The sequence below is a fragment of the Pholis gunnellus genome, assembly GCF_910591455.1.
Source record: "Pholis gunnellus genome assembly, chromosome: 15".
Classification (NCBI taxonomy): Eukaryota; Metazoa; Chordata; class Actinopteri; order Perciformes; family Pholidae; genus Pholis; species Pholis gunnellus.
Genome location: NC_136542.1, coordinates 4100158 through 4127089, shown reverse-complemented (window position 1 = coordinate 4127089; position 26932 = coordinate 4100158). Strand labels below are relative to the sequence as shown.

The 26932-nt window shown below is 40.9% G+C and overlaps 1 long non-coding RNA gene across 11 annotated transcripts; it reads left to right on the top strand.

Moving 5' to 3' along the window:
• Nucleotides 1-9564: 9564 nt before the first annotated feature.
• On the top strand, nucleotides 9565-26677 carry LOC306706808. Of its 11 annotated transcripts, XR_013767398.1 has the most exons (6): nucleotides 9565-9604; nucleotides 22633-22698; nucleotides 25503-25841; nucleotides 25945-25971; nucleotides 26074-26180; nucleotides 26358-26677. It is a non-coding gene; the product is annotated as an uncharacterized lncRNA (long non-coding RNA). The 11 variants fall into 11 exon arrangements; XR_013767399.1 differs by lacking the exon at nucleotides 9565-9604 and having other exon boundaries at nucleotides 22071-22698; XR_013767400.1 differs by lacking the exons at nucleotides 9565-9604; nucleotides 22633-22698 and adding an exon at nucleotides 22831-22881.
• Nucleotides 26678-26932: the final 255 nt, after the last annotated feature.

Sequence of the window (26932 nt, the reverse complement as noted above, 5' to 3'; positions counted from 1 at the left end):
CATCCAAACCATCGTGCTTCCTGCAGTCGGCCTCAGTTCTACCTCATGGTGCAAAACAAACAAACATTCTTATCAAGAATGTCATTATCAGACTTAATAGTAAAATGTACTTTACTGCCATGCCAGTACAGACATATATATTCTATTTTAAAGATCATCACTAAATATATGACATCATAAATCAGTCTTTGTCAGCCTTGTCAGTGTTGCTGATCTTACAGGAACCATGCATGACAGTGATGAGCTGTAGGAGGACTCTACCTCAGTACCACTAATCCTCCCATCTGTACTTCTACTGTCACTAGACTGACACACCTACAGCTCTTCATGTCTCTGTAGCTACATGAGACTCCGGTAGCTTGTGTCCAACAGAAGATGGATATTATCATCATCAAACGAGACCTCCTCGTCTGTTTGCTGTGGACTTTAGGTAATGTTACAATAAAGTCAACTGTTAATAATTACAACTTGACGTTAAATTAAATCTCACTATAACTGATTGTTGCAATACAAAAAGAGTGAAAGAGTACAATTGGTAACTATTATACACACAGGTCTAACTGAGGGGAGTGATGTCACCCAGACTGCACTGCTGTGGAAACACGAGGGTGAAGACGCAACAATGAGCTGCAATCAAACGAAGGGTGGAAGCTACTTCCAGATGTACTGGTACAGACAGCTGCCGGGAGAAACAATGAAACAAATCGTGTACACAACAACGGGCAACAAAGATCACGATTTTGGAGATTTCAGCAAAGATAAATTTTCAGCCACCAAGCCTGACGCTCACAGCGGGACGTTCACAGTGAAGAAGCTGAAGCCAGCAGATAAAGGCTTGTACTTCTGTGCCGTCAGTGAACACAGTGATACAGATGCTCTCAATAGCTGAACAAAAACCCCCAGTGCGCTGTTAACACAACTGTTACGATGATCCCGTGTGCTGCAGGGGGACCTCGAGGACCACAAATACTCCCAGAGACACTTTGATTCACCGTGTGGGTTTTTATAAAGCAGCTATCAGAAGAAGTCCCACGCTGAAGAGACACTCCCACCTGCAGCTCTTCATATCTCTGTAACCACACTGACAGACATACGAGACCATGACTTCCACAACATGGACGTTATAACACTTAATATCTCTAATCTGGTTGAAAGGTGAATTATGAACTCATAGATGTACAATGTTTATCTATTATTTATAACAAAGGATTATTATAAAGGATTGCATCAGATGGTAGAAATGGTTTTAAATTGACATCCTGCTGAGAAACAAAGGCGACAGTGCAACAATAACCTGCAGTTATTCACTCACAGCACTTCTGTGGAAGCTGAACAAAAACCTCAGTGCACTGTTGGCACATCTGTTAGTGAGTCTATTTATCTGCTGTGCTGTAGGGGGACCTCAAGCACAATCACTGAACATCGTACAGTACAGAGACACTCCCTGCTGTAACCGTTCATCTCTGTAGCGTCACACCTCCATCACACAGACTGACAGTGACTCAGGTCTCCAAGTTCATTTTGTTCAGAACACAATCATGATCACAGCTGGTCTGATCCAACTCTCTGCAGCTCTGCTCTGGATTGTAGGTACTGAACATTATGAGGAGAAGCTGGTACTTTATCTCTACATTCATACTCATGATTGTATGTTGATCTGCAAACAGAGATGTTGTTGTTGGTGGTCCTGGAACATGTCATGTGATATTTTTTACCCTCACAGGTCTAACTGATGGGAGTGATGTCATCCAGACCCCCCTGCTGTGGAGGGTCCAGGGTCAGTCTGCCACAATGAACTGCAGTCACACTAAGGACATCTCATACCGACAGATGTACTGGTACAGACAGCTGCCAAGAGAGGGGATGAGGCAAATAGTTTACACGACCACAAATCCTCCACATGCATATGAAAGTGGCTTCAGTGAGAACAAATTTCCTGCAACAAAGAGCGACGCTCAGACTGGATCTCTGACAGTGGAGAAGCTGCTGCCTGGGGACAGTGGAGTGTATTTCTGTGCTGTGAGTCAACACAGTGATGCAGGTGACTTAGACAGCTGCACAAATACTCATGTGAATAGAAGAGAACTGTTTCTTTGATGCACTACAGAGGGAGCTCTGGACTAACACCGAGGCTAATGACTGTTAACTGCACCTAAAGACTTTGTTAGCATTAGTAGCTAATTGGCCGCTAAATGTATTTACAGAATCGATAATGTCATAATGAACGTAACACCACATGTACTCCAAATTCCATTATCGTGAATATTGTCACGAGTGACATGAAAAGCTGTGTAGCTCACCGTCATGGTTGAGAAGTGAAAAATAAAGCCGACTTTAAAAAACACAGGAATTATCACGAAAGAAAGAACAAACACACAATGTTGCTTTCTTTGTTTATATTTATTCACCTTTTACTTAAGCAGGGATACCTCATGATTATTATTATTATCTTAATTAAGATTGTTAGATTTTTGTGCTATCTGTGAAAAATGTTCTGTTAAGTGATTCCAGTATGTTTAAGTGCCATTTTAAGAGTATTTACGCATATTTTGATGATAAAAATAATTTTATATTGACCCAGGCCTGCTCTGTACTCTAACATTCTTTTTTGGGTTTTTTTGACACGATTTTGACCCAATCTGATTTCATGTTTTAGGCCCAAAGCTTAACAATATATATTTGTTGCGATCCTAGCATGTGCAGAACGTAATGTTAGTGATATCGTCATGTTATATTGTGACTGATGGGGCCTGAAACTACAGACAGCTGCAAAGCCACACATCCAAACCATCGTGCTTCCTGCAGTCGGCCTCAGTTCTACCTCATGGTGCAAAACAAACAAACATCCTTATCAAGAATGTCATTATCAGACTTAATAGTAAAATGTACTTTACTGCCATGCCAGTACAGACATATATTCTATTTTAAAGATCATCACTAAATATATGACATCATAAATCAGTCTTTGTCAGCCTTGTCAGTGTTGCTGATCTTACAGGAACCATGCATGACAGTGATGAGCTGTAGGAGGACTCTACCTCAGTACCACTAATCCTCCCATCTGTACTTCTACTGTCACTAGACTGACACACCTACAGCTCTTCATGTCTCTGTAGCTACATGAGACTCCGGTAGTTTGTGTCCAACAGAAGATGGATATTATCGTCATAAAACGAGACCTCCTCGTCTGTTTGCTGTGGACTTTAGGTAATGTTACAATAAAGTCAACTGTTAATAATTACAACTTGACGTTAAATTAAATCTCACTGTAACTGATTGTTGCAATACAAAAAGAGTGAAAGAGTACAATTGGTAACTATTATACACACAGGTCTTATTGAGGGGAGTGATGTCACCCAGACTGCACTGCTGTGGAAACACGAGGGTGAAGACGCAACAATGAGCTGCAATCAAACGAAGGGTGCCGGCTACTTCCAGATGTACTGGTACAGACAGCTGCCGGGAGAAACAATGAAACAAATCGTGTACACAACAACGAGCAACAAAGATCACGATTTTGGAGATTTCAGCAAAGATACATTTTCAGCCACCAAGCCTGACGCTCACAGCGGGACGTTCACAGTGAAGAAGCTGAAGCCAGCAGATAAAGGCTTGTACTTCTGTGCCGTCAGTGAACACAGTGATACAGATGCTCTCAATAGCTGAACAAAAACCCCCAGTGCGCTGTTAACACAACTGTTACGATGATCCCGTGTGCTGCAGGGGGACCTCGAGGACCACAAATACTCCCAGAGACACTTTGATTCACCGTGTGGGTTTTTATAAAGCAGCTATCAGAAGAAGTCCCACGCTGAAGAGACACTCCCACCTGCAGCTCTTCATATCTCTGTAACCACACTGACAGACATACGAGACCCTGACTTCCACAACATGGACGTTATAACACTTAATATCTCTAATCTGGATGAAAGGTGAATTATTGATTTGGGATTCCAATGAACCACGTTAACGTATAACGAATGTATGAAGAGGAGAACATCCAAATATGAAATGTGTTTGGCATCAGTGATGTTTTTAGTCATACAGGCCAATATTTTGAATATTTTGAATTATTACCAACATTTCTTACCTTCATACATACTATGTACTTATAGTATTTGTGCTTTGTTTAAGTGATCAGACTGACTTGAATAAATTGATGCATTATGAACAACAGATTGTAATTTGCATTATTGGTTTACTCACTTAATGTAAAGTGAACACATTAACTGTCCTAACCCCAACCGTCTCATATAATAAAATACATAAACATGTACCGCTTCCCTCCATTAAAGCCAAACGTCTTCTGTGCTTCCAACACACAAACAGAACACTCTGTGTAATGATGATGTATTGTTACGCCTGACCGTCAGGGTTCATCTCAGGTCTTTGTTATCTTGGTTCCTGTCATAAGGTGGCACTGCAGCACGTCTGTGGTGTGGAGCGGCAGTTCACTGAATATTACGCAACACAAACACCACCCAACAAAAAACATGTTTCCTGATGGGAGGGCTTACAGCAATATTCAGTAAAAACACAGTACCAATAACAAAGATGTTCAGTCATAAAACAAGATGATCACTGTCTTCTGCTTAGCCCTTAATGTCATAATGGTGTCAGGTAATTCTCACAGGTTCAACGTCTAAAACGCATGTTGCGCGTTCTTTTACTTTTACATTTATGAGGACCGTGATCGTGAATTGTTTTTTTTGTTGATGCCGTTTCCACAGGTTCCTCTCTCAGCGACCAGGTCTACCAGACTCCAGCTGACATGTTCACCAAACCTGAAGAAACGGCCACAATCAGCTGTTCACACAGTATTCAGAACTACGATCAAATCCTCTGGTACAAGCAGCTCAACAACATGCAGCTCCAGCTCCTGGGCTCCATGTATGCTACTCTTGGAAGCCCAGAGACTGGACTGGGTGTGAAGATAGAAGGGAGCGCAAATAAAAATCAGACCTGCACATTAACAATCGAAGGACTCGCCCTGAACAGCAGTGCCGTCTACTTCTGTGCTGCTCGGTTACACAGTGCTGCATATCACTGCTCCTCAGTACAAAAACCTCCTCACACGTCGCTTCTTCTCCGTACAACAGCTCCTCGCACCTGTGCTCCTTCCTCAGTACATCTTGACTCAGATCTTTATGCTGAACCGGGACAGCGTTGTGTAAAGTTAGTCAACAATTAGTTATTTGCACAATGACACCGCCCACTAATGACTTGGGAGGGTTTACTCAACGGAGGAGGTTGGAAACTCTCTGTATAGCTGCTTCAGTCATTGCAACAACTAATTGGGGATCTTATTTATTTAGATCTAATTTTCTGCAATATCACCAAACATCCAGAAAAAACACAAAATGTACATCGTCTTCCTTTGCTTTACTTTTAGATCTTTGCTGGCGTCAGGTAACGCACTAATAATTGTTTGACGAACTTTTAATTCAAGTTCTTTAAAATCGGTTTACATTTGCTTGTGTACATCCGGTCTCATTTGCTGCTGCTATTTCAGCTGTTTTTGCACTGTTTCCCATTTTATATTATTCCATTTTACCACAGGTTCCTCTCTCAGCGAGCAAGTCCACCAGACTCCAGCTGACATGTACAGCAAACCCGAGGAAACGGCCACAATCAGCTGTTCACACAGTATTCAGGACTACGATCGAATCCTCTGGTACAAACAGTCAAGGGATAAAAAACTGCAGTTCCTGGGATACAATTATAAAAACAACGGAAACCCAGAGGCTGGACTGAATGTGAAGCTGGATGGGAATGCCGATAAAGACCAAACCTGCACATTAACAATCGAAGGACTCGCCCTGAACAGCAGTGCCGTCTACTTCTGTGCTGCTCGGTTACACAGTGCTGCATATCACTGCTCCTCAGTACAAAAACCTCCTCACACGTCGCTTCTTCTCCGTACAACAGCTCCTCGCACCTGTGCTCCTTCCTCAGTACATCTTGACTCAGATCTTTATACTGAACCGGGACAGCGTTGTGTAAAGTTAGTCAACAATTAGTTTTTTGCACAATGACACCGCCCACTAATGACTTGGGAGGGTTTACTCAACGGAGGAGGTTGGAAACTCTCTGTACAGCTGCTTCAGTCATTGCAACAACTAATTGGGGATCTTATTTATTTTAGATCTAATTTTCTGCAATATCGCCAAACATCCAGAAAAAACACAAAATGTACATCGTCTTCCTTTGCATTACTTTTAGATCTTTGCTGGCGTCAGGTAACGCACTAATAATTGTTTGACGAACTTTTAATTCAAGTTTTCTTTAAAATCGGTTTACATTTGCTTGTGTACATCCGGTCTCATTTGCTGCTGCTATTTCAGCTGTTTTTGCACTGTTTCCCATTTTATATTATTCCATTTTACCACAGGTTCCTCTCTCAGCGAGCAAGTCCACCAGACTCCAGCTGACATGTACAGCAAACCCGAGGAAACGGCCACAATCAGCTGTTCACACAGTATTCAGAACTACGATCGAATCCTCTGGTACAAACAGTCAAGGGATAAAAAACTGCAGTTCCTCGGATACAATTTTAAAAACAACGGAAACCCAGAGGCTGGACTGAATGTGAAGCTGGATGGGAATGCCGATAAAGACCAAACCTGCACATTAACAGTTGACGGACTCAAACTGAACAGCAGTGCCGTCTACTTCTGTGCTGCTAGTTTACACAGTGCTGCAGATCACTGCTCCTCAGTACAAAAACCTCCTCCTCACACGTTCTTTTATCTCTGTATTAAAGCTCACAGCTCTGTGCACCTGCGTTGCTTCCTCTAATAAGGTGGCAGTATGTAGAGAGTGTTGTTGTAGCTGACATGATGGTTATAATGTTAAGAGGATGAGGAAGCACGAGGACACCTGAGACGAGGGTTTAACTCAAAGAGGAGGTTGGAAAGACTCCCCATAAACGAGACGACGATCTTTTATTCTTCAGCATTATTATTAACGCAATTCTGATTTTAGCATCATCAAATTATTTAAAATTTAGAGTTGTATTTTTCAAGTTCTCCACAAAATCTGTTAATAAATGTGCTTGTGTAATGTGTCTCATATACTGCTGCTATTTCAGCTTTGTTGGTATATTTCGTTCTTCAGTGTTTCTGCTCATGTTGTATTTTGTCCAATGCTTTGTCGATCCTTGTTCCACAGGTTCCTCTCTCGGTGACAAATTCGACCAGACTCCAGCTGACATGTACAACAAACCGAGAAACATTAAACATGAACTGTTCACACATTAATCGACAACCACAACCACATCATGGCAGACAACTAAAACTAAAAATCCTCATAATTTCTATCTCTGTGCAGCTGGAATACGCCATTCTAACCAATGTTGGTCTTTCTTCTGATTAAGATCAGAGAACATAATGGGAGGTCCTTTCTGCAGAGCAATGTCTTTAACCTCCCACCCCCCCCACTATAAAGAGAGACTCATCATGTCTGCCGTGGCGTCTTCTCATGTTAACAGGATCACTACGATGACTCAAGCTCTCATCACATTTGTAGTCTCGTCTCTGTTGCTTCAAGGTACAACAACACAAACTGACATGTTTGTGCGGTGTGTTATGGTTTATTGGTACCTGGTGTATTTACAATGGACACATGGTCTGATGGAGACCTGCTGTGTTTATGCAGCTGACTATAAAACAGGGATTATTGTCTTTTCAGAAAAATATTTGTATGTTTTCTGCTGGTTTTGCCTACATGTGATTAGCATTTTAAAAAATCCAGAAAAAGGAAATACTGAATTAGTAGTTCAAACATTAAAATGTTTCACCCTGTAACCAAAAATGTAACTTTTTGAAATGAACAGCATTTTTGTATTTTCTCCACACAGGTCAGTGCCAGGATGTGACCCAATACCCTGAAATCAACTGGAGTTATGTTTCCAAATCTGCAGAGATGAACTGCAGCCACAACAAAGACGCCGGTCACAGCCAGATGTACTGGTACAGACAGCGTCCAGGAGAGGCCATGACCCTCGTGGTCTACACAGCTTTGGGTGTACAGCCAGACTACGGGGGGCTCCCTCAAACCAAATATTCAGCCGTCAAAGACAACATAGCGAGCGGGGCTCTCGTTGTGAAAGACTTGCAGCTTGAGGACATTGGTGTGTATTTTTGTGCCGTCAGCAAACACAGTGATGTGACAAGTATAAGCGGCTGAACAAAAACTGGTTGCCAATACATTTGAGTGTATTAGAAACCAAATGTTGAATTCTATATATTTCCAGTAGGTGGAGCTGGAGCTGCAGAAATACTCATTCAACACTGTGAGATTTAATGTAGCTGGTTGACAGAGGAGGGCATTGATAAAAGAGTCCGTAGCAAACTGTGCAAGTCAGGTTTCTGAAGCCACTCAGTGTTCTGTGTTCATTCAGACAGGAGGTCAACATGCCGACATTAATCCATTTATCTTGGATCATTGGTAATCCCTTCATTCCTCCAGGAATAATCATGGTATCCATATCTTCCACACGGGTTACTCATTCTCTTTCTTTCTAGGTGTTTGTGTGAGTGTTAAAGTCGACCAGACTCCTCCAGAACTTCTCGGAAGACCCGGAGACAAAGTCCAGCTGGTCTGCAGCCACGAAAAGACAGACTACACACAGATGTACTGGTACCAGAAGTCGCCTGGAGACCGAGCTCTGAAACGCATCGGACATGTGTATTACGGAACCATAGATCAGGAGGAGTCCTTCAAAGAACATTTCAATATCACCGGAGATATGAGTGGAGAAAGAGCAAAGAACGGTTCTCTGTTTATAGACAAGCTAAAGGCCCCTGAGCACAATGCACTTTATTACTGTGCAGCTAGCTACGCACACTGACTGCAGAGCCCCTCTACGCTATACAAAAACTCTGAACCAACCTTTATCGATATTTATGGCTTTGAATAAGACCCTGAACAGACCCCTCCCAGCTGCTCTCAGTTTGATGCCATCGTCTCTGCCAGTGATGCGGTTTCATCTTCACTTCCCTTTCCAGACCTCAGTAGAGGAATCAGTTAGATGTCGCTCACAGTAACAAGTCAGGTTCATCTGAACGTCAGCAAATTAAACTTCTAAAAACTCTAAGATAAATACTTTGGATAATCTATGTAAAGGCTTTTTAGTAACTGCTTTAAATTGAGGAAGTCAAAATGATCGGTTTTCTTTTTTTGTGTTGCCTAACAGGTAAAAACTAGTTCAAATACAATTGGCTCTTATGAAGGTGACAAAGGCTTTATCTATTTAAAATGCATAACCTATCACGATGCACTATTTCCTGTCTTTGTCCAGGTGGTTGTCTGGGTCTAGATGTCCGTCAGTCTCCCTCTGATCTCATCACTAAACCTGGGGACAAGGTGCAGATCTTCTGCCGCCATGACAAAACTGACTACAGGGTGATGCTCTGGTACCAGCGGTCACCCGGAGACACCGCTATGAAACTCATTGGATATTTGAATTTCCAAGCTGTTCAAATGGAGGAGCCATATAAAGACGAGCATTTCAAGATATCTGGAGATTTGGGGGGGAATACGGAAAAGAAAGGCTTTCTAACCATCCAAGTCATTGGACTTCAGCAGGGTGCAGTTTACTACTGTGCAGCTAGCAAAGCACACTGACAAGAAAACCCTCTGAACTTAACAAAAACTCTGCACAACTTTATCAGAGAAGCTCCCAAACACCTGCTTTTGTGGTTGTACTTTGGTTTGATGCCATCACATCAACAATAACTACTGTCAATATGTTTCCACCTTATTGCTTCAGTTTATTAGGTGTGTTATATATTTAAAAACCAGGAAAGAATGATATAAAATCAACTTACTGAGAAACCACTAACATCAGAGGCCATCCTCCAGCCTTTACACAAGACAACAGCTTCTCTTTTCTGCCACCAGGAGTCGCACACACATTGGTATCAATACACAGTGCTGGTTAAGTAACATCATCTGTTAAACACATGAGTGTATCCGTCACATTGTTTGTTTTGCAGCCCATCAATAAATCTATTTTGCGTTGCAGCGTGTAGACTTAATGCAGCTCCACAAGTCACAGAAATATAAAGATGATTCTTTAAACTCCTCCCAGTAAGATGCTTTTACTTTGAAGTTCTCATCTTTGCCAACTAGTGCAGTCAGTGATGGTGTTTCTTCATCACTTCCTTCTCCTCTTTAAACCTCAGTCCTCTCAGAAGAGCCATCAGTAGATTCTCATCACAAACAACAATCAGTGTGATCAGAAACTGACTTCCACAATCTCGTCACACATTTTGTATGTGATCTAAAAACAAAAGCTACATATCCTCTATATTGATGAAGACAAAATGATCTGCTTTCTAGTTTTCTGCTGCCTGTCAGGTAATAACTTGGAAGAGTATTTATTATTTTGAATGTTTTAACTTTAACTTTCTATCTATCCTAATGTACATAACATCTCTTTCTCTTCCCAGGTGGTTGTCTGGGTCTAGACGTCCGTCAGACTCCCTCTGATCTCATCACTAAACCTGGAGACAAGGTGCAGATCTTCTGCAGCCATGACAGAACTGACTACAGGCTGATGCTTTGGTACCAGCGGTCACCTGGAGACACCGCTATGAAACTCATTGGATATTTGTACTTTAAAGAAGTCACAATGGAAGAGCCATATAAAGAACGTTTTAATATCTCTGGAGATTTGGGAGGAACTACAGCAAAGAATGGCTCTCTAATAGTCCAACCATCTGGATTTGAGCACAGTGCAGTGTATTACTGTGCAGCCAGCTTAGCACAGTGACTGTTCTTTCTTTCTCCTTCATACAAAAACCACTTCCTTAACTTCCTTTATCGACATTTATGGCACTGAAAACGTAATCAGGCCCCTCCCAGCCAGCTGCTCCTGATTTGATACTATTAGGTTTGCCAGCCAGCATACAGGAAGAGCGCTATTTAAACACTTTCTTTTTCAAACCTCCATCAATTCCGCAGAGGCGTCAGTTGATTGATACTGATGGTGAGAGTCAGTGTGGTCTGATGCCCGATCCCGACAACTTCAATCCCTAAAACTGTGTGACACACAGATTGACATATCAGCTCAGGACCTTTGAGTAACTGCTTTATACTGAGGAGGTTAAAATGATGTGGTTTCTCTTGTTCTGCTGCGTAGCAGGTAATAACTAGTTCAATAACAACTAGGCCTAGCTCCTCTGACTGTGGAAATGGTTTCATTTCAATGAATGACTTCTTTCTTTTCATTCTTTGTCCAGGTGGTTGTCTGGGTCTAGACGTCCGTCAGTCTGCCTCTGATCTCATCACTAAACCTGGGGACAAGGTGCAGATCTTCTGCAGCCATGATAAAACTGACTACTATGTGATGCTCTGGTACCAGCGGTCGCCTGGAGACACCGCTATGAAACTCATTGGATATTTGTATTACAAAGCGGTCACACTGGAAAAGCCATATACAGATGATTTTAATATCTCTGGAGATTTGGGAGGAACTACAGCAAAGAATGGCTCTCTAATAGTCAAACTTGTAAAACAAGAGCACAGTGCAGTTTACTACTGTGCAGCAAGAGAAGCACGCTGACAAAAACCCCGTCTGAACTTAACAAAAACTCTGCACAACTCTTCATCAATGGTTTTGAATGAGACAAGCTCCCAAACACCTGCTTTTGTGGTTGTACTTTGGTTTGATGCCATCAAATCAACAATAACTACTGTCAATATGTTTCCACCTTATTGCTTCAGTTTATTAGGTGTGTTATATATTTAAAAACCAGGAAAGAATTATATAAAATCAACTTACTGAGAAACCACTAACATCAGAGGCCATCCTCCAGCCTTTACACAAGACAACAGCTTCTCTTTTCTGCCACCAGGAGTCGCACAAACATTCGTATCAATACACAGTGCTGGTTAAGTAACATCATCTGTTAAACACATGAGTTTATCCGTCACGTCCTTCTCCTCTTTAAACCTCAGTCCTCTCAGAAGAGCCATCAGTTGATTCTCATCACAAACGGTAACTATCAGTGTGATCAGAAACTGACTTACACAAAGTCACATGTTCTAGATGTAATCTATAGACTTGATATCCTCGATATGAATGAAGATAAAATGATCTGCCTTCTAGTTCTCTGCTGTCTGTCAGGTAATAACTAATTATTTCAAATATGGAAACGTTTTAACTTTAACTTTCTATCCATCCTAGTGTAAATAACATCTCTTTCTCTTCCCAGGTCTAGGTCTGGGTCTAGATGTCCGTCAGACTCCCTCTGATCTCATCACTAAACCTGGAGACAAGGTGCAGATCTTCTGCAGCCATGACAAAACTGACTACAGGCTGATGCTCTGGTACCAGCGGTCACCTGGAGACACCGCTATGAAACTCATTGGATATTTGAACTACAACGCGGTGACAATGGAAAAGCCATATAAAGAAGATTTTAATTTCTCTGGAGATTTGGGAGGAACTACAGCAAAGAATGGCTCTCTAATAGTCAAACTTGTAAAACAAGAGCACAGTGCAGTTTACTACTGTGCAGCAAGTGAAGCACGCTGACAAAAACCCCGTCTGAACTTAACAAAAACTCTGCACCGTCTTTTCTCATCAGTGGTTTATAATGAGACATGGAATAAACTGCTCCCAGACACCTGCTTATGTGGTTGTACTTTGGTTTGATGCAATCACGTCATTAATAGCTAATATAACTGTGTTTCTCTTTTACTGGTTTAATGTAATTTAACAAGGCAATGTATTACAGTAAAAATGTAAACATAATCTGTTAAAAGCATAACATCTTGTTTAAGGAGGAGTGTATACGTATTAGTTTGATATGAAACTTCTACTTTAACAATTAATGGACTATCAAATCAGTCTGCAATCTTTTTCTCTGTCGATCGATTTTTATCGATTAGTTGACTAAATGCTTCCCTTCCTATTCTTGAACTGAAGCACCCTCAAGTCAGCAGGCAACTTTTCTGGGCAGTCCTGTGTGTCAATATGTGACATGTATCAACATGTCACATGTATCAACATGTATCAATATGTGACATGTATCAACATGTCACATGTGTCAATATGTGACATGTATCAACATGTCACATGTGTCAATATGTGACATGTATCAACATGTCACATATTGATACCTGTTGATACATGTGACATGTTGATACATGTGACATGTATCAACAGGTATCAATATGTCACATGTGTCAATATGTTGAGAGTTACTTCCACATGTTCCTCTTCCTGTTGTTCAGGGAACGCCAGAGAGGAAGATTTCTCCTCCTAAAACACAGACAGACTGAATGAAGTGTTGCTCTATGCTCTGACTTCCTCTACATCACTTCCTGTCCCTCCTTCTGCTCCACAAAGCTCTGCAGAGATGCCCGTTGGTTCTTCACATTCAACATGATGGCGTCTCATCTTTTTGTTACCGTCATCACCGTGTTCTGGATTAAAGGTATTGTACATTCATGAAGACACCTTTTCTACTTAATTTGGAATTAACTCTCCAAACATATCCAGGTTAAATATTTCAACGGTCTCATATGCTTTCATGTTTTTTTTCCACTGTGTAAACAATGGCCAGTGCACAATGATTCAATACTGTTGTGATCTCTTTACAGGAGTTCACCTCAGTGAAGAAAAAAAAGTGTTTCAGACTCCAACTGAACTGTTTTGGAAGCCAAATAATGAGGTCACCCTGAGCCTCACACATGAAATCCCAAGCTACAACACTATTCTCTGGTACCAGCGCTCAGCAGGAGACACTTCCCTGAAGCTGATTGCCTACATTTATTATAAAAGTCGTACGGTTGAGCCGCTGTTTAAAAGCCGCTTTAACGTGAGTGGAGATGGAGAGAAAACTGCTCATCTTCACCTCCTGAACCTGAGTCACCCTGAAGACAGCGGAGAATATTTTGGAGCAGCCAGTAGGCACAGTAATGAAGACAGTGATGCTCTCATACAAAAACCTCATAATGATCCAGCAGATATCATCACACCAACAGGAAACCATGTGACACTGTCTCAAACTGCTGAAAAATGCCTGTGATGAATGTCAACTCATTAGAATATATTAGGGTTCCCTTTACTATGTGCAGTAAGAAGTACAAGTTAAAGAGAAATATCCCAGTCGTTGATAAACGTCATCTTCTGCTGATCAGCGCTCTCTATTCTACAAAAAAAGTCACAAGAATAGATTTTTCACCGTCGTAAGAGTGTTTGAACTTCATGTTTAACGTACTCCCTCAGGTCATCTCTGTACGAATGAACAGTGAAAACACACCGACATGAAGGTGGCTGTAAGCTCCTCCTTCCTCATTACAAACGTACAATAAAAGGCAGATTTTACACTAATGTATTTTCATTGATGCCTCTGCTTAAGTCACAGCTAAGATTTGAGTCACCACAGAGAACATTACGTCTCCATGAGGATGTTCAAAATGCTCGTCTTTTGGGGGTTTTCTCTGTCTTTGCTCTCAGGTAAGAGTCATAAGAAGTTTGTAATTCCTCACGACACCAACAAAACCTTCCTGTTCACCTTTACTTTTTTGTACTCTAGACATTGTGATATCATCACTTTTAATCCAACAATCACCAGTAAATCTGTTGATGAAACCTGAACAAGAAGAAGCCCGTCTTGGCTGTTATCATGGCGACAACAACTACCCCTACATGCTCTGGTACCGGCACCGGTCAGCAGACATGGAGCTCATCGGAGTGCTTCACTATGAAAACCCAAACCTCGAGAAGAACTTTGAAGCCCGCTTCAACATAACGGGCCACTCAAAGGGCCGAGCTCAGCTCGTTGTCTCCAACGTGAACCCGGCAGACAGTGCGGAGTACTTCTGTGCAGCGCGTCAGCACAGTGGTGCAACTCCTCTGGCTCCTGCACAAAAAGCTGGTGAACCAGAGTATCAGACATGCAGCTGCATCCAACCCAAGCTCCATAAAGACAGCGGCGTATTTCAGCTGTCGTTGGTTTCCATCTCTGAGAGGACCAAAGCATAAAAGTAATGTGGGAGACAACTAAGGACGTATGAATCGAACAGAAGATCGACTGAACACTGACGTAAAGATCACAAACACAGCGGCTCTTTAATGCTAATGAGTCTCGTCGGTAAAGATATAACAATTATTGAAGTGACTTAGCAGATTATCATGCTGGTAACAGCTTTTCTCTTGTTTCCGTGCGTGTTTCAGGCGTTTCTCAGTCTCTGATGATCACTCAGTGGACCCGCTACATCTCCAGTCTTCCACAATGACACTGATTGTGAATATCTGTCCTGGTACCGACAGCTGAGTGGAGGAGGTTTTCAGTTTATGGTGTGGATAGTATATAGCTGGCATTGCAAACTATGAAGAGGGATTCAGATCTGGTTTTCGCGCAGTGAAGTGGAAAGTCTCTGACGGTAACCAGCGTCCAGAAGACAGACGGGGCCGTTTATCTGAGAGCTGCAGGTCTACACAGTGCTGTTCTGACACCTGACTCACATTAAAAAGAACATCATATGAAGGAAGTCAACCACACTGTGGAGGAGATCATATCAGTGACTTTAACTATAGATGTTAAGTTATATCACGGATACGAGGAAGGTGAAAGAAAGGATATAAATAACCTGCTTTGAAAAAGATAATAAAAATGCGTTATTGATCATGTGTTTCAAAAAACAACCTTTGTGTTTTTATGAAAAGAGACCACCTGCAGTTGTGCAAATGACTGTCCTGAATAGATTCCACCAACAGGTGGAGGTACAGCACCTGGCATGAAGCTGTTGGAGAACATAGTGATGCACTAACAGACGCAACGCCTTCCCTCATTACTCTGAGCCTTACTTTATTCTCAGAGAAATGCTTCACACACACACACAGTAGTGTCTGACGATGTTGTCACCTGTGCACACGTTGGGTTTTCTCTTCATCTGGTTTTCATGTAAGCTCTAAGATTTTATCAAGAATCTGACAGGGAACTACTTGTTTAAAATGCTAAAATCATGTTGCATAAATAGTATAAACACTGTATGGTCTTTTTGTCTGTTGCTTCAATTACAGTTCCGTCCAAAAATCTGCTTTCCTCCACAGGTCAGGTGAGCGCTGTTACATTTGAACAATCTCCTCCCCAGATAGTGGAGGAGAGCACCGAGGTCCAGATTAAGTGCAGCCATGATGATACTAACCTTGTAGTGATGCTCTGGTACCAGCAAAGACAGGACACTATGTCCATGACCCTCATTGGGTATGGATACGCGAACAGCGCCCAAAACTATGAGGGTCAGTTTGAAAAACAATTCAAGCTGACAAGAGAAGAAGACTCAGTGAAAGGAGCTCTGACTGTACGCAAAGCAAACCTGTCAACCTCGGCTGTTTATTTCTGCGCTGCTAGTACACAGTGATGTGGTTTGATGCCACTCCCTCACTAAAAACCCTCTTCACATGAGGCAGTGTGTCTCTTTACAGACTCTCACGAGGACGGGAGGATGTCTCCAACTGTGATCGGATTTCTGCTCATCTTGCTTCCATGTAATGTACATGTACAAACAAAATACGGCAACTATATGAATGTTTTTGTCACTGTGCTTTTTAAATCTGTGTTTTTTTCCCCACAGATCATGCAGAGAGTGTGACGTTTGAGCCATCTCGTCCCAGAATAGTCAACGACGCAGCCGGCGTAGAAATTAAATGCAAACATAATGATAACGGCATGCAATCAATGCTCTGGTACCAGCAAACACAGAGCGGTCTGATTCATTTAATTGGATACAGCTATATTGGCAGTGAACCCAACTATGAGAAGCAGTTTGAAGATCGGTTCAAGATGACAAGACAAGACATCCAAACAGGAGCTCTGACTATTCCCAGTGTGACTCTATCAGACTCGGCTGTGTATTTCTGCGCTGCCAGTACACAGTGATGTGGTTTAATGTCAGCCCCTCACTAAAAACCCTGCTCTGGTTCCTTCTCTGATGTTCTCATGATCCTGAGACTGAAGGTTGACTCAGTAGCTCTCGTTATGCACGAGGAGAGCACATTTGCACAAGTATACAAAACAGACAGAACTAAGCAAATAAGCAAACTTTAACATATATGTAAACAGGCATGAGTAAGACAACAGACTATGCACTGTGTAGGCCTATACGGGTCATTTGTAATACACCTGCATTGCAAAAATGTAATCATGTAATAAGTACTGCGTGGATACAATGTTCATCTATGCACAGAAGGGTTTACGTATACAGCCAACTGAGACTTGAGTTCAATGAAAGGCTTGACTACTATTTACATATCTAATATTTTCGTATTGCAGTGCTATTTATTTATTATTAAAATGGACACAAACAACTATTTTGTCACCAGAGTAACTAACCCAAAACAACTGCCTTAGAAACAGCCATGAAGTTGAATAAACACCTGACTTCTTAAAACAGTTTTAACAACAAATTCAGCCCCAAACACTTCGATACTCACACAGGAGCTTTCATAATGTCACCAAACCATCACCACAATACAAATGATGTTCAGCAAATCCACAATCATTGTCAATTCCAATAAACATGTTGCACATAGGTCGAAGTTAGCTTTGCCACGTGTTAGTTAGGCCAATACTACAAAACAAACAAAGTAGAAACATCAACTCACATGTCAGTGACTTCCGTCATCTTTGAGAGGAGTAACGTCTGTTAGTGGAGAAGAGACAGGAGAACCGACTCACACACACTGAAGTAAATGTCTATGGCGGTCTCTTTGGAGGTTTAATACACTAAATGATTCCTTCATTAGTCCGGTAAGAAGTGGACGGCCCGCGTGGCGGAACAGAGTGGGCGGGGCAAAGTCAGTTTAAGAAGACGGCCTCATCAGGATTGACCAATCACGTTCCACCAAGGCCCACCACTCCACAGGTGTGTTCATGGAACCTCATTCATCCCATACACCGGAAAGATGCACGTTAAACCAAAGTTAAGAAATAATTGTTCACATTTTCAATCAATGTACAATTTACAAGAAGATGACATAGTCAATCCTCATGTTGAAGAAGCTGGAACAAAAAAAAAAATGTTTCTTGACTAATTATCAAAAATGCTCCTTTTGATTAATTGTTTTAGCTACAAACTATTTGACTATATAACAGTTACGGATGGAGCTGCAACTAACTATTAACGTAAGATAGAACTTCATTCATCCAAAGGGAAACTGTCATAAAGGAGTTGCTGTACAAAGTAGGAACATATAAAAAAATGTAATATCCCCACGGTGCGAATTGAAATATGCACAATAAATAAAAAAATATTTTCATTATCAAATAATCTGTAATCTTAATTAATTGTCAATTTCTTACCGACAGTCCAAAACATGAAGCTATTTAACTATAATACAGTACTGAAAATGTGTGAATATTAATCAAAATAGTTGTTATAGTTGTTTTCTGTTGATCAATAAAGAGTATTGACTGTTTCAGCACAAATAAAATCATGTTCAAACATTCTATTACATGATTAAAAAAAAACTGTTTATCAAACTAAAAGACAACACAAGAGATTATACTTTTGTTCTATTTGTTATAAATTCATGATTTAAAAAGCATTTATACATTCCAGTTTCTCTTAGCACTGAGTAGCAGAGAAGCATCACCCCAACATAAATACTATCAAAAGAATGTCTCAGTTTTTAAGGTAGAATTTACATTGATGATGATGTTCTAAATACTGTTTCAGATGCTGACACATCAAAGTACTGTCAACCTGAGTCTAAAGACACGAGACTCCAAAGTCTCATTTCATAATCAGTGATTGGGAATAACAGTCGGTCCCAATTGTGTCATGTGATCACATGACCTCGTGGTATATTTGTGCTGAACAGAGTGATGTGTGACTCATTTAGCTGGGAGGAGGCTCATCGCTGACATGTTTACCACAGTCCTTTATCTGTCGCTTCTTTTACACTCAGGTGGGTTTTGTGTGTTAAGTCATGATGGATGGGCTCACTAACACACAGTTCACAGTTCTGTACATCGAGGTGAAGCACAGACAGTCAAACATCATCTTTCGTGTGCTGCAGGTCTCACGGTTGTAGTTCTTCAGTCTGGAGAACAGACGTCCCACCCGGGACTCACAGTGAACTTCATGTGCAACATGGGTCCAGGGTTGAGCATGAGCAGCCAAACCATGTTGTGGTACCGACAAACCCACTACGGAGGTCCACTGGAGTTCCTCACCAAAGAGCACGAGCGAACCGTGGGGCACTTCCAGTCGTCTATCGAAGCTTCCAAGAACAGCTTCTCTCTCCAAATCACCGAGCTGCTCCTGAATGACAGCAGCACCTACTACTGTGCTGCCAGTCACAGTGATGCACACGGACCAGGCCGTCATACACATATCCGTCTGGGTGGGTGTCACAGATGGCTCACAGGCAGGAAGGAGCTGTGGCTTGTTTGGTTTTTCTAATAAATTAGTGGAACAATAAAGAAAAAATAGTAATTGATCCAGTAGGATACTTTATGTATATGCATATAAGGGCTGCATGATATGAGCAAAATATTCAACAACGTTGTTGAATATCGTGATAACAATATTGTTTGCGATAAATAAACAGATCTTAAAGTGTTCTCAGTTCTGCCTTCTTTAAACTGCTAAAAGGCAACAAATTGCTTGTTGAATTAAAAAATTAAAAAGGGAATTAATTTCCAACATCTTATTAAACAAATTGAACTGAACACAAAAGGAACCAAGAACAATACAAACAATGACAGTGACATATTAAAGTGCAGTCGGGTGCAATCATTGAGTGCTTGACATTGGATGCCTAACTAATGCATGACTCATCATTATTGTATGTAAAAACTATGACACCAGTTTGTTTCTCTTTTATGCGTATTATATATGTGAAAATACGAGAGGAAAAAAAATGCTGAAATTTGCAGTAATGATACGAGCAGAACAAATTCCCTTTCAGCCAGCTTAGCTTGCTGGTAAACAACAGAGCAACAATCTTAGAAGCTTTTCTCCATTTGTTGCAGCAATCGGACTGTTTTACGGGAAACAGTCAGGTCTGTTGTTAAAGCAACACTTGCTATAAACTCTCTGAGAACTGCTGTTAGAGGAACTCTGAACCTGCAGTTGCTGCTCAGTGTCCACTAGAAGACGGAGGCTCTGTACAAACCTGTGAAACACATGAATACGTTCCTGGTAAAAGGATCAGAGCATATTTCAGAAGTTTTGATTGTAGCAGTACAGCGAGTTACACCTGCAGCTGGTCAGCCTGATAGAAGACAATAGACTCTGAACAATATAAAATCACTGCGACAATGACCGTCTTCTGGGTTGCAGTTCTAATCTTCACCAGTAAGAACATTTAAATTAAGTTAAATGAAAGATGTTTTTTTTTTAGTTATGGTGTGTTTACTTTTTTTCTTGTTTTCCAGATTTCTCCTTCTGTGTAAAAATTCAGCAGCCTCCATCTTTATTCAGCCGTGAAGGAGACCCGGCTGTGACTTTGCAGTGTGAGCAAGATGCCACGGATAATTACTACATGTACTGGTACAGACAACGCAGCAGTGGGAGAATACAGCTGGTGACATATTCTCATGGTAAAGACACGGCGAGCATTGAAGCTCCTTTCAACAACACCAAGTACACCATGTCCCGGCCTGCGGTGCTGAGCTCCTCTCTGCAGATCCACCCTGTTGAGGCCGGAGACTCAGCTGTGTTTTACTGTGCCTCCAGTAGCACAATGGTTCAGAAAGCCTCAGCAGCTACACAAAAACCTCAAGAAGAAACCGGGAACAGATGACAGGGAGGAGGGATGAACGAGGAGGGCTAATAATATCTGTAGCAGCATGACAGGTGACTTACATTAATGTGACAAGAAAATAAGGATGGGGAACATCAGCTAGAAATGAAAACAGCATGACAAACTCCACTAGTTGATGAAAGGCAGACAGGAACTGCCTCTCCACAGATCAGTGACGTTCCTGCAACACCACAAAGCTGATCGGCTCAGATAAATAAGCAGGTGTTCACATTTTAAGGCTTATACATCCCGTACAACATTATTGTCCTCTACAGTGTCTCATCTGTGTCACTCTGTGCTCACTCTCATGTTATTCAAATCTGTGTGCAGCTTATCAAGTTGAAGAGGTTATCACGCACTGACCTCTACAGGGTCCGTGTGGGACTGCACTTAGTTAAAAGTGAGGTCAACGCAGACTGTAGAAGGGGAGGCCGGTGTTGTTAAAGTGAGCTGCTCGTGATGTCTTTTAGCATGGTTGCTTTCATTATTTTTTATTTATTGGTTTATTTGATAAGGGACAGTGCACATTAATACAAACATTGCTGTAAATGCGCCAGAGTTAAAGCCAAGAGGCTATTTTTAATCTGTAGTCCCAAAGCAGATGTTACAAAGTAAACCTAAAAACAGAATATTTACAAAGTTATACAATATTGACCCTTTAGAAAGCGTGCAAACAATGAAAGAAGAGAGAATATTAATGTAAATAGTATCATCATTCAGGAGACTCTTATAGTGTCAAGTAGTAACAAGACATGCAACACAGAGGCTCTCACATTCAACACACACAAAGCAAATACAATGAGGGATAACTATGTTAAATAGAAACATGGACTAAAGAGAATATTATGCTGCATTCTTAGACACTAAAAAACATCCATGTTAAGTAGGATTAAAAGGGACATAAACTATTATCGATATTCATCTAGTTTAATGATACTATTAATTAAAGGTCAGCCATATGTAACATTTTTCTCTCTTCTTTTTTAGGGAGTGATACAACAAAGTGAGCAGACCCATGCTACATGTCATAGCATGTAAGCTAAATGTTATCTGCAAAGATTGTCCTTAGAGTCAAGTAATAATTATCTGTAGGTTCATCATGACAAAATGACACTTTCCACATCACACAATGTTAACCGGCGAATGTTACTCAGTAAAGGTGTGTGTCCTCAGTTCACTGGTTACTGGGTGGATAGAGAGGTGTGACCAGCAGAGATGTCACTCCCTCTGAACATCTTCAAACAAACAAACATCAGTTTCCCTTTTCCTTCTCGCTTCTTTTCTTAGCTGTCCCAGAAATAGCAGCAGTCAGGTTGGAGGCCGCTCAGCCGTCAGTCAGCCCGACCTGAACAGCTGCTCTCTCACACACAGAGAGAGATGGCGGCTGAGATATGGAGACGCTGGGTGGGGGAAGGAGAGGGGAGAGAACGACAGAGACTTCAGGTTTTTGTGTGATGCTTTTCCACCGTGGGGACAGGGGGCCACGGTGATACAACCCTATAGAGCCGCTGTACAAAAACCTCCTCCCATTGACGCCCATTGTGTAGACTGCTACATGCTACCTGGGACACTTGGAAGAGCAGAAAAATCAATAATCTGAAGGTGTGTGAGATGTCAGGATGAACTGGAACTGGAAAGTCAACATTTATGGACAAATTGGCTGAAAATGAGTTTTTAAAAAACAAGTTTTTAAATCATATGTGGAGCACTGGGATGCTTCTTATATTCATCCTGACAAAAGCAACATATTTGGACATTATGAAGCTCATCCTGCATGTTGAAACCTTCTTCATCCTCTGGATTATTACACTGTGCTTCAACATGAGGGTTATGGGAAGTTTTGAGCCTTTTTGGTAGAGGAGACATTCAGTGTGACACTGGATCTGAAGCTTACTTTGGAAATGGAACAAAACTCACTGTTTTGGGTAAGTAGCATCTCTCACTGCTGCAGTTCACTGGTACAAACTTACAATAGTGGAAATGTTGGGATAAAAGTGAAGACAAAAAGCTGTTGTTGTTAAAAGCTGAAATATTGAGCTGAAGTGAAAACACTGTGACCTACAATGAACCTGCTTACTTTGGCCAAGGAACCAAACTGACTGTTCTGGGTAAATATTTCACTTTATTATTGAGTTTTGTTAAATGTCACATTGCTGTAGAGTCTTAGTATAAACAGAAGTATTGGTAAAAACCTTCCAAAGATAATTAAGACTCAGGAGTTTCATGCTCAGTATTTCTGCACTGTGACAATGCAAACGAGGCTTACTTTGGAAAAGGAACCAAACTGACTGTTCTGGGTAAGTCAAGGATGGTTCAGATGGAACTAATGTAATACGATGTGTCATTGGGTTGGTGCATTACGAAAGTTAATGTACTTTTTAGTTCAAGTTCAGCTCAGTGGTTTTTGATGTTAAGCTTAAGCGCTGTGCCAATAACGAAGCCTATTTCGGCCAGGGAACTAAACTGACTGTTCTCGGTAAGTAAGACTTCAAACCTTCTTCTGAGTTATTCACTGGTATGAAGGTCTGGTGTCTGGGGGGAAAGTTTTGTGTTCCATCAAAGTTATAAAAACCAGACTGCAGTGCAGTAAATGTTGGTATTCAAATTGTAACAAACAAATACATTTAATACAATAGAGAACATTTGAAAGCAACTAAATTCAAAGACGCAGAGTAGAAGCAGCACGTTGGGCCGTTTTGAGCACTGATCAGGTTCACTGTGACTCTGGTTATGAAGCTCACTTCGGTGGAGGAACAAAGTTAACAGTTTTAGGTAAGAAATATATTTTCTGTATACAGTGGTTGATAAAGTCTATGGCAAGACATCGGAACAAATGTAACAAGCTTTGTAACTGGAGTTGTTCCTAAACAAACTTTATGTACCCGGCCTTCTGTGAAGAGCTTTTTGCTCCTCAGCTTAAACACTGTGTCAGTACGAAGCCTATTTCGGTCAGGGAACTAAACTAACTGTTCTCGGTAAGTAAAACGTCAAGTTAAATACTGCTCAGGTATGATATTGTTCATATGTCTCGGATACTGTTAATTCACTCCAAAGCTTGATTGACTCCTAACAACCAATGATTAAACCATGATTATTGCTGTTACTGGTATAAATAATCCTAAAATAGTCACAAAATGCATGTGGATGTTTAAGAGGTGAAGGTTAGTAGAGGAACATTTGACTCTTTGGCAAACTAAAGTAGATTCAATTCTTGAAGTCGTCAAAGAGTGACAAAGTTGGAATAGTGGCACAGACACAGAGGCAGCTGGAAGAGGTTTTGTATCAGTGGAACGTCTCTGTGCTCCTACACCGAGGCTTACTTTGGAGCTGGAACTAAACTCACTGTTGTAGGTAAGAAAAGCTGCACAAAAAAACGTCTCAGAGAAGAAGAATATCAGCTTGTTTGTTTGTTAAGATTATGGTCAGTACTAAGAATGTATTAAATAGACATTATATTTAATACTGAACAAAAGTGTACAAAGTTTAAAGTGTGAAAGTTATCTTAGTAAGTTAGTTTGTGCCAGTAAAAACCTGCGTTGTCTATGTTCTCCAGTAAAAGTAGAGCAGCAATGAAACATTTGGCTCTACGCCCAGATTATTCCTCTAAAGCCAGTTCTTATCATCTCTGTGAAACACTGTGAGTTCACAGTCTGAGGCTTACTTTGGAGCTGGAACTAAACTCACCGTTCTAGGTAAGACAGTTCAAATGATTTGATATGTACCGACATATTACATCTAAAGATATCAGAGAGAATGATATCAAATTAAAACTGCTACCAGTTATGTCTGTTTAATCGTATGCTCTTAAATGGACCTTAAATTAGCAGTTTAATAATTTAATTTGGTGTAAGCCTTTCTTGTTAAGTTTTGTGCGCTCAGTTAAAAGTGTTGAGTTAACCTGAAACAAAGAGCACAAAGAGTCGACAGCCTGCAGCGCTGGAAGCCTGAGCAGTTTTTCTTGTATAGCCTCGTATCAGTGTGAACAACTACGAGCCTGCTTACTTTGGCAGTGGCACCAGACTGACCGTGTTGGGTAAGAAAATGATAAGAAATGACATGTATAAATGTTTGTTCCTGAGCGTCATTGATCCTAAATCTGCTGAATTATTGAGTAAATAATGTTTCATATTCTATTCAGTGACTGCTGTGTTGGTTTGTTGTCAAAAAAAGAAAATGTCAAAATCTATACGATAAATCTCTCAGTTGTACAACAAAAAAAGTTACATTAGCTCCAGACACCTACTTTGTTACGTTAATTCATTAGTGACTAAAACGTTTGCACTAATAGTATTCACGACAGCCAACATTGTCTCACTCATACAACAGTGCTGCTTTACTTGCATTGGTTAAGAAGTAAACGGAACATTTTAATATCTGTGACATAAATGGTGATTTTGTACTGTATGTGTACTGGTTGGTAAAAGAAAACCACACAAATTAAGTAAAAAAAACAAACAACCAAAATAAGTTTAATCAGCTGTTGTAGTCAGTTTTTTACACGCCAGTCAGCGGTGTGCTCCAGCAGCTTTCCACCTTATTTTGGAGAGGGAACCAAACTGACAGTTTTTGGTAAGATAATAAAGAATTGTTTATTGCTTTCAATAAGAGTACAAAAACAGCCATGTTGTTGTTGTTATTAGATGTAAAATGTTTCAGGTTTCTCTTTGGATCTGCAGGACTTTGACCGTGCAGCTTTAATTTAGTGATTCATGTTCTTTTGTCCTTGCAGAACCAGGACTTGATATCACCGAACCAACAGTCAAAGTGCTTACAAACGAGTGTCCCAAAGGTCAAAAGTCAAAAGTCAAAATTCAAAAAACGACCATTGTTTGTGTGGCCAGTGGATTCTACCCAGACCATGTCGGTGTAAAGTGGAAGATCGACGAGGAGGACACCCCTGGGGAAACAGACAGCGCTGCCCTCCGGGAAGACGAGTATTACACAATCACCAGCAGGCTGAGGGTCACTAGAGACTTGTTCACACCCGACAAAGAGTTCACCTGCACCGTCAGCTTCTTCAATGGGACGCATACTGAATTTTATTCAGACTCAATTTATGGGGTAAACGGTAGGTTTCATTTGAAACTCAGAAATGACCTCAAAATGTTCTCTTTGCAACTGGAAATACATCAACAACCATCAGACTAATGCTTTTCTTCTTCTTCTATCAGCTATCGGAGAAGGAGTCCCGACAAGAGGTAAACATTCTGTGTTTCTGAACACCTCAACGCATCATCACTGCTATTTAGCGTCCCGTCTGGTCTTTGAATCGTGTCACTAAATGTTTGAACTTTCTGCAGAGAAATATTTGCGGGTCACACAGACTGCCAAGTTCTCCTACGGTGTGTTGATCATCAAGAGCAGCGTCTATGGAGCCTTCGTGGCGCTCTTGGTGTGGAAGCTTCAGGTTTGTTCCACATGATCTCCTTGTTGTTTCCTGTCCCTTCACCTTTTATCAAACATGCACACACACAATCTATTATTTGTCCTGTAAAAACAGGCCTTGTACATTTTAATGTGAATGAAGGAGTAATTCCAAAGAGCTCGTGACGTTACGACATCGTGTCCTTTCTGTCTGTTGCAGAGTTCAGCCGGGAAGCAGAACGACTGAGAGCGGAGCTGAAGCCTGAACAGACGATCTTCATCTTTCTGTAAATAGAATTTATAGTTGTATTTGCACAGCTTTGTATGTCACAGCATATTTGCGTTCATATAGAAATTAGCCAGTAAAAAGTTCCTCACATCAGAGGAACATATTCCTATTGCAATATTAAAGCCATCGCTGGCATGGAAGAATATTATGTGTACATTCTTTTACAAACACGTCTGCTGTACGTTTGTGCTTGTGAATTATTTGATGCTTGATTTTCTTCTCAATAAAAGTACGTCAGATTGAATGACTTATTGATTTTGATCTATATTTGTCCTAAAAATGACAAGCGAGTTTACATACAGTATCAGTCTAAATCAGAAAAGTTTCTGCATAAACCTTCATTTCAGACTAAAGTTTTACACAAGCTAGGATTAAGCAGATCTATAGCGACATCAGTCACATATGCAGCTATGATGCTCTCACATCTCCTCAGACACTGAACATCACTTTTTCCACAAATGGTTTGAGATATTTTTAGCTGAACGCCTTTCTGCCTCTTTTCTGAG